This window comes from Apteryx rowi, unplaced genomic scaffold, assembly GCF_003343035.1.
Source record: "Apteryx rowi isolate R43461 unplaced genomic scaffold, aptRow1 scaffold_34, whole genome shotgun sequence".
Taxonomy (NCBI): Eukaryota; Metazoa; Chordata; class Aves; order Apterygiformes; family Apterygidae; genus Apteryx; species Apteryx rowi.
The window spans coordinates 1,656,392-1,671,179 of NW_020449863.1; positions in this window are offsets into that span (position 1 = coordinate 1,656,392).

Below are 14,788 nucleotides of genomic sequence, written 5' to 3' on the forward strand. Positions count from 1 at the left end.
ACACTTGACCTCAGCTTTGGAATTTACTTCCCAAATCCATCTACCTGGGCTGGGATTGTCAACACAGTGCCAGTTGCACTGGCGCACTAACAGTTAGTGTGCACTAAGCTTCATTTGTTTGCCTGATGATCTGGTATGGGGATGGTTTGAGGTCCTGGGGGCTGTTTTTTGCTGGAGGTGGTGGCAGTGTGTAATTTTATCTACTGGTGAATGTCTATTTGTGTGTGGGTTTTCTTTTTTTTTTATACTAGGAAGAACAGTATATTGTTTTTGAAATGATAGTGCAACTACAGTTTATACCTGCAATCCTGTGGCTTGAACTGAGGTGTTGCCAGCTGTATATTTCAAATAATTTCATTTCTGATTCTATTGAAATCAATGGGAATTTATAAATGAGAGTACCAGGGAGTGAGATATTCCTCTGAGCAGAACTTTTGAGATTCAGACAAGAATCTATAAAGAAATTCTATGTAGAGATGGACAAGATCAGGAAACCCTGGTAATAGGACTTCACTTTAACATACTGAGATAATGAGAAGCCATCAGAGACAGAGCAGAAACATCAAGTGGCGAAAACAAAACAAAGGAAAGCATTAGCGTAAGGGCAGGCAGAATCCATGTTGGTAGTGGTCATACAGTCTGTTTTATTCACAGTCCATTAAATAAGGTGCAGAAGAGGGGAAGCAGCATGAGGAAGGGATGCACTTGATGCTCTTCTCTTCTGGTGGAGAGAGGTAAGGTGTGTAGTTACAGCTCTGCAATGTGTTACAAGCAACCTGCAAGTTGAGCTCACTGTTGAGTGCAGATTGTACAAAGTGCCATGTGTCTCACAGAACACATCTAGGAAATTAAAGCTGGAAAGCTACACCTGGGATATTTTGGCATCTAAGTTATTTTGCTTGTTCTGCTGTGCCCTTTAAGAAAGTTCCTGTAAAAATATCTGGGGTTTGTAATAGCGTAGTCTGTGAACCGGTAGCAAAGAAATTTGTCTCCCCTCCAGAGCGTAAGCTTTCAAAAGTCATGTTTAGCAATAGTAACAATAATACAAATAATAATACCTAGCTGTTTTAAATGGAAGAGCTAGGAGAAGTCCAACGATTTGATGTGAGAGGGAATCTGTTGCTCCTTTATTTGCTTCACTTGGAACTGTCAGGAGAGGGCGGACAATGCTCCAGAAAGCTGAGAGCATAGGTAAATCCCAAGGCTGGAGTATTTTATTCACCAGTGGCTCATCCCTGATATTCTTTGGCTATAGACCAAAGTTCCTATCTGATAAGACAGGATGTGAAAACTGCGAGTAACCCATTCACAAGACAGTGCAAACCAGATTCTTCTTCTTTTGCTAACACGTATAAGCAGTTTGTCCCTGCACAGTTTGTTTAGACAAATTCAGGTGTCCCGCTCTGCGGTTGCCCACATGAGAGAGGCACTGAGCTCCCAGCGGATTCCCCACAGGCCTCCTCCCAGCACACTGGCTGAAGCACCAAGTCCCAGTTTAGTACGTTTCCTCACAGAGAAATATGTGAGATGTGCAATCAGCCCATCTTCTTGTACTTCATCTTTTTCTGCTCTCAGCCTCCCAGCTGCAGAGATGTAGCTGTTTTTTGCAACCTGGAAAACTGTCACTCCTTCTTAAGGCCCGTACGTACTCACACAGTGAGCAAACCCCAAATGTTTTGTCAYGACAGGATGATCTCCTTCAGAGGCAGAGCCATCCTTATGTACTAGTGGTTTTTCTAAACTGTATGTGTTCATTGCCAGTAAAGAACTTTTCCCTAGGCAAATGTGATTCCCAGCTCTAATGAGTTTATTTGTAAGTCTGATTGACATATGATGGGACAAAGTTAGACTGACAGTGAGTGTTTCATTGATGTGAAATTTTACACCAAATCTGGACACAGTATATACTTGGTTTATGATCCAGCTGGGCATGCTTGTTCGTTATTGTTGAGGTCAATCAAAGTGTAATTGTAACATAGGGAAAGAYGGTCCCAGGGCTACAAAGATTTGTTTCCAACAGCTGCTATTCATTATTCATTAAACTCTACCTTCTGTTTTTGGAATTAATAACCCCTGGCCTTCAAACAAGGCATCAGACTTTAAGAGTATAGATTTAAAAATCAAAGATGCGCTAGTTTCATCCCTAGACAAGTGAGAGCACAAAGCACTTTAGCTAGTAATAGGAGTTGGCTGTAGAACTTAGTATTTCTGCTTGTGGAAAACCAGATATGAGTTAATTAATGTGAAATTTACGGGCACTGTGTGCTGTGTGTAAGGGAACCAAGTAGCATACAACAAACCCTCATCTTATGGAAGTCATGAGGAACACTCAAAACTTCAGTAAAACARGATTTCCTAAAAATTAAGGTAAAGTACAATATCATAAGTCTACATTGGGGGAATATCAGATTATGCAGAGTTTATTCAAATTGGAACTTGTACCTCCATAAAATTAGAGATTTTCCAACATTTATTCACCATTATTTATCCAAAGTATAGTATAGAATTTGGCTTAGGATCATTGCAGAAGGAATCAAACAGAAAGAGGCACACGATGTTTCTGTCCCATGAATCCCATTCCTTGGTCCTCCATGAATGTTGCTCCRCTGAGATGCCACAAAAAGGGGAGGTGTCAGGACAGCTCTGGAGCAAGGCACTTGGCTGGGACAGGGACTGTTTCCACTGTGGAGTGCTAGCTCTGCAGCCCTGCTGAAGTCCTGGGGGGTTGGTTGTTGCTTCTGAAGAGCAGCTACAGAGGAACCTGAACACTGTAAATGTGGTTCTGCTAAGCTTATTTTACAAACACTGTTGTTTTGGGAGTGCTTGGGGTACTTTTTTTGATTCCTGAAGCACAGAAAGAAAACAACAATATCTGCAAGTGATTTCATTGGATGAAAGTTGTAATTTCTGAGGTACAATATTAGGTTGCCTTGTCTACTGCAAAATTCTTGACTCTGAAACAGCTTGCAGGAACTGCTTTGGCTGATCTCAGAATAAAGTAGTCAAATGTACAGCTATCAGTGATATTTTGGGATAAAGCAAGATTATGTAATTAAACACAAAGAAACTTTATGATGGACCCATATGTGTATGTTTGCAAATATATATATATATAAATATATATATATATTTGCAAACAAAAGTAAATGTTTAAATATTTACATTTAATATATATTTAAATTTATATAAATACATACTATTTAAATATTTAAATTATATTTAAATATATATATTTAATATATATTTATATTTTTACCTTTTTAGTGGAAATATTTCAACCCCTCTGCAGTGTGGGTTTCAGAATGGGGTCCAGTGATCTAATACGGAAGAAAGTGTTCTTGAAATGCTACTGTAGTAAACCTGCATTGGAACAGAAAAAAGGTTCTTGAGTTCACTACTATGAAACACCATCTTTGAGATCTCCACTGTTTTGTGATGCATGAGATAGTATCTTTATCCATGGGGTTAAAGAATGGGGCCCTTTTGCTGTAGTATCCTACCTGTAAATCACTGGTAGGGGACTGTGGTAGGACTCTCCTCTCGGAGAGCCATCCTGCCTCTCGGAGCTTGCTGGGCACAGTCACTGCAGAAGGGAGCTTCAAGCTCTGTGTGCAGCAATGGGTCCTATGTCACCTTCTCTCCTGCTGTCTGCCTGTGGCTAGCGCTGTAGTGATTAATTTTAGCTTTCAAAAGCCATCTTCTTTTCCCTCCCGCCCCCCCCCTGCCCAAACACTGAATTATTCTGTACTGGCATAAAAAAACCCCAAACTTGTGACACTTACAATTCTCATCAAACAGGTATTACAAGTTTTGACAAATTCTGATAGTGAGCACCTCAGATCATGCTTACATTTCTCCTTGAGTTGTGTGTCAATCTGCTGAAACCTCTTATTTCAACTGACTTTGGAGGACCCTGGCTCTAGCCCAGGTAGTCCAGGCACGTTTTCCCCATTTCATCACTTTGTCACCACAAAAGGCTAATATTCTGGGGCTAAAATGTGTACAGGATATTATTCTGAGGCTGGATGTCTCTGTGCAGGCCATTTAATTGCCTTTTAAAGGAAATATGATTACATTAACTGTGATGCAGGATCATAAAACCAGTTAATCATAAAGTTAATTAAAATTAGACTTAATATTTTAACTCAGCCATCTCTTTATTCTCAGTTTGAATCAGTCTCTCTTATTCTTTTTTCCTGTGTAAATTCTACTACTTATTCACATGGGATACTTTTAAACCATCACTAAATGTTACATTTATGACATGTTTCTAAGCAAACATTGGGATATCCATTGCACATGAATATGTTTCCTCAGCACTGCTGGCCTTGTTGGATGGCTTATCTACTGTTCTCCCTAAGTATGACCTTTCATGTTTAGTTACTTTAAAGACACTAGAAAACCAACTATCTACTCAATTTTCTCATCGTGGTAAGGTTAAAATATCATGTAGCTACCGTATGTTTGCCATTATACAGTCACAACTGGTAAGCAAATATTTTCCTTTTAAATACATCCTATATTTTGTAAGAGGACATAACAAGTTTTCATATTCCTATTCTTTGTCCTGTAGAAGACCTAGTGTTGTTAAATATAAAAAGTTGCCTTTGGTGTTTATCTTAGTGAATCTGTTCACATCAATTGGTTCTGCCTCCCCCATATTTCAAAGCAAAATGATGTGGAAAGGTCACGTAGATTGCCCTTCTCTTCAGTTCTTGGCTTAAGGGTGTCCTGTTTGTAATTAAGAAACAATTTCTTTTGTGATGGTAGTCAAGAAATTTTTCTCTTCTCTTTTCTTCACATAATGTTTGGATAGATATGTGAAAGCCAGAGAACAGTTAATGCAGTTGGAAAATTTGTCACTGTAGAGGTAATCTATTTTAATTTTTGCAACTAATCTGAAATGACTTCCATATTGTGCATTCAAATTTAAATCTATGCACTATCAGCACAGAGTTTGGAGGTAAAGGGCTGAAAGCAAAGGTTTTGATTGCAAGGCCATCTGGCATTATTATGAAAAACGTTTTTGAATGCTTAAAAGAAACCCAAACCACATTGCTCAGTAGGTGCTGACTCCAATGAAATTGAACCATCTTGGTGCAAGTTTGTTGTCTGACTATTGGAAAGACTGTGGGAAAATCAACTATTTCTGTACTGATGAAGTGACTGTGGCTGAGAATCATGATTTTAGCAGAAAAATGCTAAATGGAATGTCCAACACATTGAAGCAAAATATTTTGAAATGGTAACTTAAAAAAAAAACAAAAACTTGAGGCAAGATTCATGCAAAATGTACCTTTTTATTAGCTCTCTTATAGGGAGAGCTAATTAATATATGGTTGCTCCAATCTCCTACTAGAGCGGCAGACATTGAAAATATATAAAATCTATTTGCAATCACAGAATGGTCTGCAAGCATTAGGGCAATACAGGGAAATATGCCCTTGGGGAATATGGAGACTGATATTACCTGGATTGATCTCCTGAAGCATGAGCTTTTAGAATTCTGGGAAACTCGATTTGTTCATCTACTGTTCTTAAAGTCTGTGTGCTGCTTGCTTACAGGCTTGGATGCTTGAATGGAACCAAAGGGATTAGGAATGGGATGTAAGGGCTTTTCTATCCAGGTCAGATTTGGATTTAGCAGTGGCTGAAAATGACGCTGCTTGTTTAGTAGTCTGTATCAAATGTACAGTGGCTAGAGTCGTAGCAGTCTGGGTCGTCTAAGGTCATAGTGCCAAAGTTGAGAAAACATAGCCAAAGCCGAAGCAGTATTTTGAGACTGTTAAGCAGGAAGGAACAGCACTGGCGATTCCCACGCAAGGTTTATTTCTATGTATTTCCTGTTCTTTTTCAGGGCTGAATGCTTTATTCCTAGATGCCACATGTAATGTGTTTATGAGCCAGGAAAATATGCATCAGGCCTGGCATAAATCTGATCAGTTGTTTTTAGTTTCAGTTGTGTAGTCTGAATTGCTTTGTCACTACTCTGAATCAAGATTCTGTTTCTGGCTTTGTCAGCAGGTTCAAAATGTCCTTCATTTGGATTCAGCAAAAAACAGATTTTTTTTTCATTTTGGGTGAGAGGGAGTCTTAAGAAAACTTTCCAAAATAAAAAGTAATTTAGGAATGAAAATTCTAAATATCCCATTACAAAAATGTGGAAATAAAGAGTTTTGATCTTTCTGAATTACCTTCTTTCATCTTTACTTAGTGGACTCATTTCCACAGAAAATGCCAGTTTTGATGCAATAGTGGCAAGCAGGTTCCCTGGGCTCCCCACCATCTGATGCTGGAGCTCTTCCTGGAGACACATTCCCTCATCCACATGACAGGCTGTGATGGGAGGACAGATACTCGGCCAGTTGGGAAAGGCAAAGAGAAGATGGCAATGGTGTAGTAATCTTCTTTGTGACTATTTTTGCTGTTTCCATTTCCTCTCACAAATGTGTGAATATGCTCAGTAGAGAAGAGGGCAGAGAAGAAAAAGGAACCAGTTTCCATTTTGGCATTAAAGAAATGACTGCACGGCGGTTCTGTAGCTTGTGAAAGGAAATGCTGCTTGCCCTACTTTCTTCATCACCAAGCTGGGTTTCTTGTGCCATCCATATGGGAGAGGATTCAAGCTGTAATGCATCAGGTGGCAGAGAATAGGCAAAAATCAAAGTAATAGCCAGGTGCTTCTGCCATACTTGTCACTGTAATATCTGAGAACTATAATGCAGTTTTCATTTGAAATAGTGAAGCCCCAGATCTAGGCTTTTTTTTTTTTTTTTAATTGGCAAAGTAGTTCAGCCATGTAAAAATTAGAGTCCTCAGATTTCTAAATTTGGCAAAGTGTGGGATCTTCTCTGTAATGGAGATCTTTGTCATGTCATGGGACAATTAATTTCAGTTACTTGTTGCAGACATGCTGAGCTGTGTTGGTAGCATATTTCCTGTTTCAGGAAGATGAGATGTCGTAAATCTTCATTCTCTCTGTGATGAATTGTGTGTTAATGAAGATAGAACTTGCTTTGATATGAAAGCAGGTAAAAGAAGAATTCTTCTGATGAGACAAACCCAGAGATAATAAAAATAGCAGATTAGAATACAGAAGAAATGATGGATTCTTAAGAGAATGTTTGTATAGACAATGACAACTGACGTGTTACAAATAGTCTAGTGCAGCTGAACAGAATTTAAGGGGTGCATTTGCAAAAGCTACTGCTACACATAATTACTGAAAAATTTGTTGCTGAATTTTGGGCAAAGAATGGATCTTGCTATAACCCTCCCCTCCCCCCAACCCCAACTCACACACTCTGTTCCCGTAAGACACATCCTGTCTGTCTCCCTCTATATAGTCAGTCTTGTCTTATTCCACAAAAAGGGTCTGTACATAAGTATATAGGTCCTAAAAGGTAAAGGGATGATTCACCCAAAATACTAGCTGAAGAGTTCTCTTTGATCTTTTTACTAGTCTTATGTGTAGTGCRTCAAGTCCTTATGTTTGTGGATTGGTATGTCTTGGGTTTGATTCATCATGGCATTATTCCAGTTTTATATTGATGCAACACTGTGGGAGTGACCTCCAAGTTTTTATCTCTGTCTCATCTATGCATTTACTAAGCATCCAGTCATCTTATTAACTGAGCGCTTTTCAATCCTGTGCATAGAACTGGCAACTCTGACAAGGGTGGAACATGTGTTGCTATTCTTGGATATTCACTACAAGTTCAGGACCAAACCATTCAGAACTTGGTGGTATACAAGAAAATCTCCGATACCTGCAGATTTGTCACGTACATCCCAGCACAAAATAACTGGGGACTTTACTGTAGACACTGAAAGATTTTTAGATTGATTCRGCAGAACACTTTGAACTTAATTAAGTCCTGTCTGTTATATTAAACACAGAATTTAAACACGTGGCTAGAGTTCAACATATATGTAACTACTCTTCAAAACTGTGACTTTGCTGTGAGCGTTCTGTGCAGCTCTGACAAACAGGATGGTTCCATATAGTCTAAAACACTGAACCTCAGCACCCATCCCACTTTTTTACTGTGAGAAGAAATGGTCACGTTGATACCAGCTACGCTCCAGACTTTAACCTTTCCTTCCTTCTTTCTGTCCGTCTGCCACTCCTTCTGTTTTGGGAAYAGTGCAGGAAGCAGCCCAAATTGAGAGCTTTTCAGGCAATCTAGGAACAGGCCAGGAAAGAGAATACAAAGGTTTCCATAGTAAAGTGCTAATTATCAGTAGGTATGTACAGTATAAGTGTCGATTTTTGTATGTGTTCTAGGCATAATTGTCAATGGTGAAGGGTGAAATTTTATAGATGAAATACTGGTTTTTTTGACTCAGAAAATCTGGACTTCATTCCTGACTCTGGGAAAGACACCCTGAAAGGCGCTGGGCAAGTCACTTTCAGGATGTTGCCTGTCACTTCTGCTTCCGTAAACCGGAGATGACAATATGTCTTTTATCTGTCTTGCCTGCCAAGATCTTGARTTCTTGATCTGTGTTAGGAAAGTAACCGCTAGTGATAGGGGGAAGAGTGGAAGGTTTGGTCTAGTTAACAAGCTTCTCCGAAACACCTTCCCCTCCACGTCCACACTAGTGGTGGGAGGTAGTTGTGTATCTCAATTACCAACAATTGTATCTGCATGGGCTCTGCCTCCTCTCACTCAGTTTTGATCCATGAAAGCTTCTCTACTCTTGTTAAGAACCTACATTAACAATTATTGTGTTTTTATGGCTTGCCTTCCATCATCATCAATCTGCACATTTTTCTATTGCTTTCATTTCTCCCACTGATGTTGGGTGTTTTCAGGAGGCCTCATCTATCATTCTGTCACATGCTGACATGTCACATCAGACCTGTACTTGAGTTATCAGTTGCATGTGGATTATGTTACCTGTCTCAGTTCTGATCTGTTTCTGTTTTCCATATGATACAGCTGGTGTAGGGTTTTTTATCATATAAAAGCTATAACCTTGAAGAACCAACATTAATTTCCTCTGGAGCCTTATGAAAAATATTAAGGGTGCGCCTGACTTGTGGTGACAGAGCTTTTCAGCATATTCAGAGAAAGAACTGCTTCTGGGCACACATGGCAGCCAGATATAACTTACATGCACAGCAGTGTATGCATAGTACTAGTTCATTAACTTTCCCTTCATGAATCTGCTAACCAGACACTTTACCAGCACTTTTAATGTACTGTCACATGTCTGGGGTCAGATATTAGTAAGACCCAGCTGCAGATCAGGCTGAGTTTCCATAAGGCCTCAAAAATAATGATTAGGTGAAAGCTTAATACCGTTAGAATCTTACAAACTCTCTGTCTCATATATTATATCAGGCATTCATGATAAGGAAGACAGAATAAATTAGTCAATGTAAAATGTATCTAAAAGTCCAAAATAATCCCATAGTTCCTAATATTATCCCTAATAACGTGATCTTAAAACCACTGATGAAATGGAGTAACGAGGTCATTGCAGGCAAAGGTTGAGATAAGATCTTCTATGGCTGCTTTCCTGCAAGATCTAACCAAAGCACAATTTGAAAGTAACCCAAGAAGCTCTCGGAAGTAGTCTTTAGTCTGAAGGGATTAGGAGCCCACAGATGAAACTGATGTTCCTCAGTTTCCTCGAAAAAGAAGCTCTGCTGAGACAGCCTCAAATTGCCGCAAAGAAATCACTGTAATTCAGGAAACTGAGGCCTATTTTGTTAATTCCCAGACACAATATAGCAGATATTTGGCATGATTAAGAAATAGTGCAAAAGGAAAAATGTATTGTAGATGAGCAGCTGATTGAAAAAGCTTYTGGAAAGGTCTTCCAGTTGGTCTAGATTTCTGGGAAAAGGAGACTGTTTTTTGGGGGGTTACCTCTATCCTCCTCCTAGAGCTGCAACAAAGACCGAGCAGGTATGAAGTGGCTTTTACTCACTGGCCTGATGAACCACCTGCCTGTGGCTCTTGTCCCCTCTGGTCCGTGTGGATGTCGGGGGCCAACAGCTCAGACAATGGCACCGTGATGTACGGGCYGTCAAAGGGGCAGTGCAGGGGCATATGCCCTGAGCCAAGAGGGGAGTCTCTGAAACCAAGCACAGCTTGGTTTTTGTTTTCTCCTTGCAGACTGACAGGCACCAACAGAAGATTACTGACCCCAAGGTAGCTGCTTGTAGGTTAGTGGTCCCAGAGACATCTAGGGCCTAGTACCACACAGTCCTTCCTGAAGCTGCTCCTCGTTCTTTCTTCTCATAGGATCCCGGGAAAAAGGGTAGGTAAGAATTTCTTGTTTCCACTAGAGCAGACTATAAATGTAGGGGAACTTGCTATGATTTTCTCTAGAAAGGAACTGTGGTCTGGACATGTGGTCTTTTAATTTGGAAAAATCCTATGTTTTCCAGGGTGCTTGCCATAACTCAGGGAGAGTTTGGGCTCACAGCAAAGATGGGTGGGTGGAAAAGCCGTTTTTTGTTTGCCTTTTTTTCAGTTTGGACTGTGACACACAATGTTTCACTCTGTTGTTTGAGATTTTTGCCACTAAAACTTGGAAAGAAAGAAACCTTCTTTCCCATTGGAAGGATGGTATTGTTTGGGGTCCCCTGCTGGGCTTCTGAAGAGAAGTGATGACAGACACCCAGCAACAGATGTAAAACCAGTTCTGGAATCTGAATAGCAAATCAAATATACAAGCAAAAGCTACAGTGACTTTTGTGTGCCTTCATAGTCGCCTCCCAGTTTCAAAACAGGCTGCATAAGTACAGGCATTTTAAATACTTCTTAGGAGAACTGGAGGCTTTGAATAACTGCAGGGAAATGTGAAAGATAATTTGTAACTATGAAAATACATAGTAGAGCAATCTCTAGAGAAACAATGCAGTTCAGGGATGTAGTGACCTGGAGCTGTAAAAGCCTGTAAATCGGATAAACCACCAGGGATTCACTTTTACTGTAGTGGGAAGACTCCCAGTTCTCAGTACAGATGTGAGATGTCCACTCCCAGTCAGAAAGAGTCCAGCCACTTAGAGAATTAATATTGACTGTCTCATTAAATTTATTTTGTAATAATAAAAGGGTAGTAAGAACTTCCATTGAAAGAGTCAAATTATGTGCTCTTCCCAACCTACGATTCCTACGGATTATGGGCATAATCATAGCCAATGCACAGCACAGGTTCCATACCACAGGTTTGGCTTAAAACCACTGCTGTGTAATAAACACGAGTCTCAGTCAAGTGACTTCTAATCCAGTTTCATTTGACAGCAGAGAGTTATTCCTGTACATAAACATTTCAAGTGCTGAGGAGTCTGAGGGGGTGTTGTACTCAGACCTCACCTAAACTGACAGCAAACAGATGAAGATGGATGAGTAGTTACATTAGGGGCAACAGAAAAGCAGGAGCAGAGAAGCAGTACAGCTCTAACATGGTTAACTGAGGCTCCGTTAATGGGGATTGTCTGGGATATTCAGAGACAGCATTGAGGTAGAGGGGATGGCACTGGCAGCTTTCACCCTGATACCAAAGGAAGATTTTCCTGTTAGATCTACCCATACTGAACAAAGAGGAACCCTAGTATACCCCAGCAGGGCAAACAGCAAAATTGTTCACTGAACACATGAAAATGCACGTCAAATTCTTATTTCTCTGCCCTCCTATTTATAGCATGAGGAGAACCAAATATATGTTATACTCACACTTACAAGCTCTACAAGGGTTAATTCATTAGGACTACCTTGGGGATAAAAATATTTGAAAGCAATGAAATTCCTGTTTCTCCAAGTGTGAGTGGATGTTATCTGTTCATGTCCAACTATGTCTTTGATATCTTCAGATGGAAGGTGATGGTGACACCCCAAGCCTTTTCATGCCAGCCATATATCACAGTTCTGGCACCAGTTCTCCTTTGACATCTGACCTGAGTACTATCAGTTGATGTACATTCAATTGCCTGCAAAAGTCTTTTTTTTTTTTTTTTTTTTTTGCTATATGGGATACCATTTCCTGTTGCTCCTGGCAGGCCCACTGGGCCAGAAGCCTCACTAGGCAGGGCTGTCTCCCCTCAGGAATGTCAGAAATGCCTGTTTCCACCATAGAAGAGGTCCTCTTCACTCATGTTAATCTTGCACCTATGAGACTAGCTCAGCCTAGCCAGGGGCCAGGATGGATAGCACTCAGTGAATGAACAGTTATTCAACATTTTATTTTATTTTTATTATTCCATATTTGTCCCCAGGCATTGTGGATCAAACATGTTTCCAAACTATGCTTTTTATATAGAACTATCTATTTTTTTTTTGGTGGTCTTTCCTACTGTGCTGATTGCTAAGCTATCTAAAATTTTCATGTCAATGCATTCATTTTTACTTTGCCCCATGAGGTGAAGAAATGGTTCAAACCGATGTTAGAGGGGATTAAGGCTGCAACAACGATGTTGAAAGTCTCTAATAATTTTAGATGGCCTTGTGAGAGATTAGCACTCCTGAAAATCTGATCCAGGGTCTCACTCTGCAGAACTGGGGAATACCTGAGCTACCTAGGGTCACCTAAAAGCACTGCTCAAAGGCAAGAGTAAACTTCGATGGCTGAGAACAGCATTCAGGTGCTGGAGCCATGAAAATGGCTTTCCCTGCATTCACTTTGCACTTCCAATCTTTCCAGCAAAAAAGCAGAGCCAGGAGGACAATAAAGATTTTAAAACCCATGAATGGTAAGTAGGCAACTCATGCACTAGAGGAGTTTTTTGAAAATCTTCCCCAGCAGCAGCAATCTTCAATGGGAGTTTTAAACCTGCCCAACTGAAAACAATGCAAGTTTTTGTACTAACTTCAGTGGGAACTTTGTCAGACTTACTGGCCAACCCCTGGTCATTCTGTGCAGAAAAACACTCTGAGAGCTCAAGTTGAGAACCTTAATGCTCTGACTATATATATATTTTTTAAACAAAGACTTTCTTTTTAGTGTGATTCCCAGGGACTTTTGGAAAAAGCAAACTGAAACACTTCTCCCTAAAAATTCATGATATACTTGCCCATCAGCAGGTTTGAATTGTTAGAGCCAAGTGTAAGCCTAGCTCATGTAAGGCAATATGGTACTAATATCAGTAGTCTCATGACTAAGATGCTACTGTAATCTTTCTTAAAACTTAGGATAAGCTCTCTAAGAGCACCGAATTATGAGGAAAAAGTGATATAGGAGACCCCATCCTCTGGATGATAGTAGTAGCTGAACAATTCACTTTGCCAGTGAGCTTCCCAGTTAAATGCAGGCAGCAGAGGAATGTGGAGCTTTTGATTCCTGGATTTTCTTCCAGAGTTTGCRAGGAGCATGTTCCAAATTCAGGCAGTTTTCACAGTGGCGGCAGAGGACAATTCAGATCTTTGATTTTCCTCTTGTGGAAGAGTCTTAGAATTTCAGATTTCTCTTGAAAGAAGGTAATTCTATATTCTTCTCTTGTCTGATGATCATATTTTTGCCCACAGCCAGTAGAGTCCTTCTATTTACAGAGCTTTTTTCATTCCTAAACTGTCTCCATAGTCCCAATCTTGACAGTCCCCTCCCAAAAATGAAAAACAATTATATGATAAATGGAATTGAATGAGGCAAGGACAAATATGGGTGTGAAATTACAGCATCTAGTAAGAAATTTAGATCAATTCATTTGTTCCCCAAAATGCCTGATACAAAAACATTCTGGCATTTTATGGTATGCAAGAGTCAGGTATTTCTTTCAAAGTAATCCTGACAATAGTGTCTGCTAGGCCCTGTATGCAAAGACTCACGATATGACTCCTCCCAGTTGATATCACCTGGAACATTGGAATTTTTAGCCTACGTTTTAAAATTAATTATTCACTTCTATGTTTTGTTTTTTCTTTTTTGAAATTGCAGAATTATTCTTTTTTCATTCATACTGAGGAATATAAAGACATGAGTAAAACCTCTGCTATTCTGTCTTCTCCATTGTTTAGCGCAGGTGGTTTTGCCCATCAGAAAAGCAGTGCTCCCACTGAAGAACAGTAACTGAGTTCTGACTTTGCTTTCAAGCCATATTTCAGCTAACGCTGGGACTGAACTTCTCTGCTTGTCTGTACCTAGAGCTCATAAAGAAGAAAGACCAAGGCTTTCTTGCTGACAGAGTACTTTGGAAATTTGGGTTTTGAGGTTTGTATTTTTAATATTACCATTCTATGAAAATAAATAGATAATTAGGACATTTTTACAGGAAAAATAATGGCAAGGGGGGGTGGGGGTCCGAATCTGAGCCTGACACAGCAGTCCCTCAGAGGTGCCACCGTGGTGGTCAGCTTCAGTACAGTGATTTGTTTGATCTGTTATAAAATCCACTATACCAGTGTGCAGCTACCACCCACTTATATTTATTATGCAGTTTTATTTTTGCTTGGTAATATTTTTCTTGTGTTTATTTTAAAAGGTCTACATTTTGTGGTGACAGTCTCCCATTTTCCAAATTAACTGCTAGCAGATGTTGCTGTGTGGTGTGAAGCACACGCAGCAGCATAAAGCTCCAAGGTCTGGATACTGGCTTAGAAAAGCTTTTGTTTTTCAAGCAAATTTCAGGAGTGTCTATAAAGGGTTTACACAGAATCTTATTTAGAAAATAAATTACTGTTGTTTTTATAGCTTTTAGATGTTTTTAGAGTTTGGAATTACTCCTGAAAACCTAACAAATCCATACTATGTTTTAAGGAATGAAATATCATTTGCAAAGTGTTATTTAGTAAAGGATTAGCTGCTGATACACTATATACAGGCATATGAAGGTAAG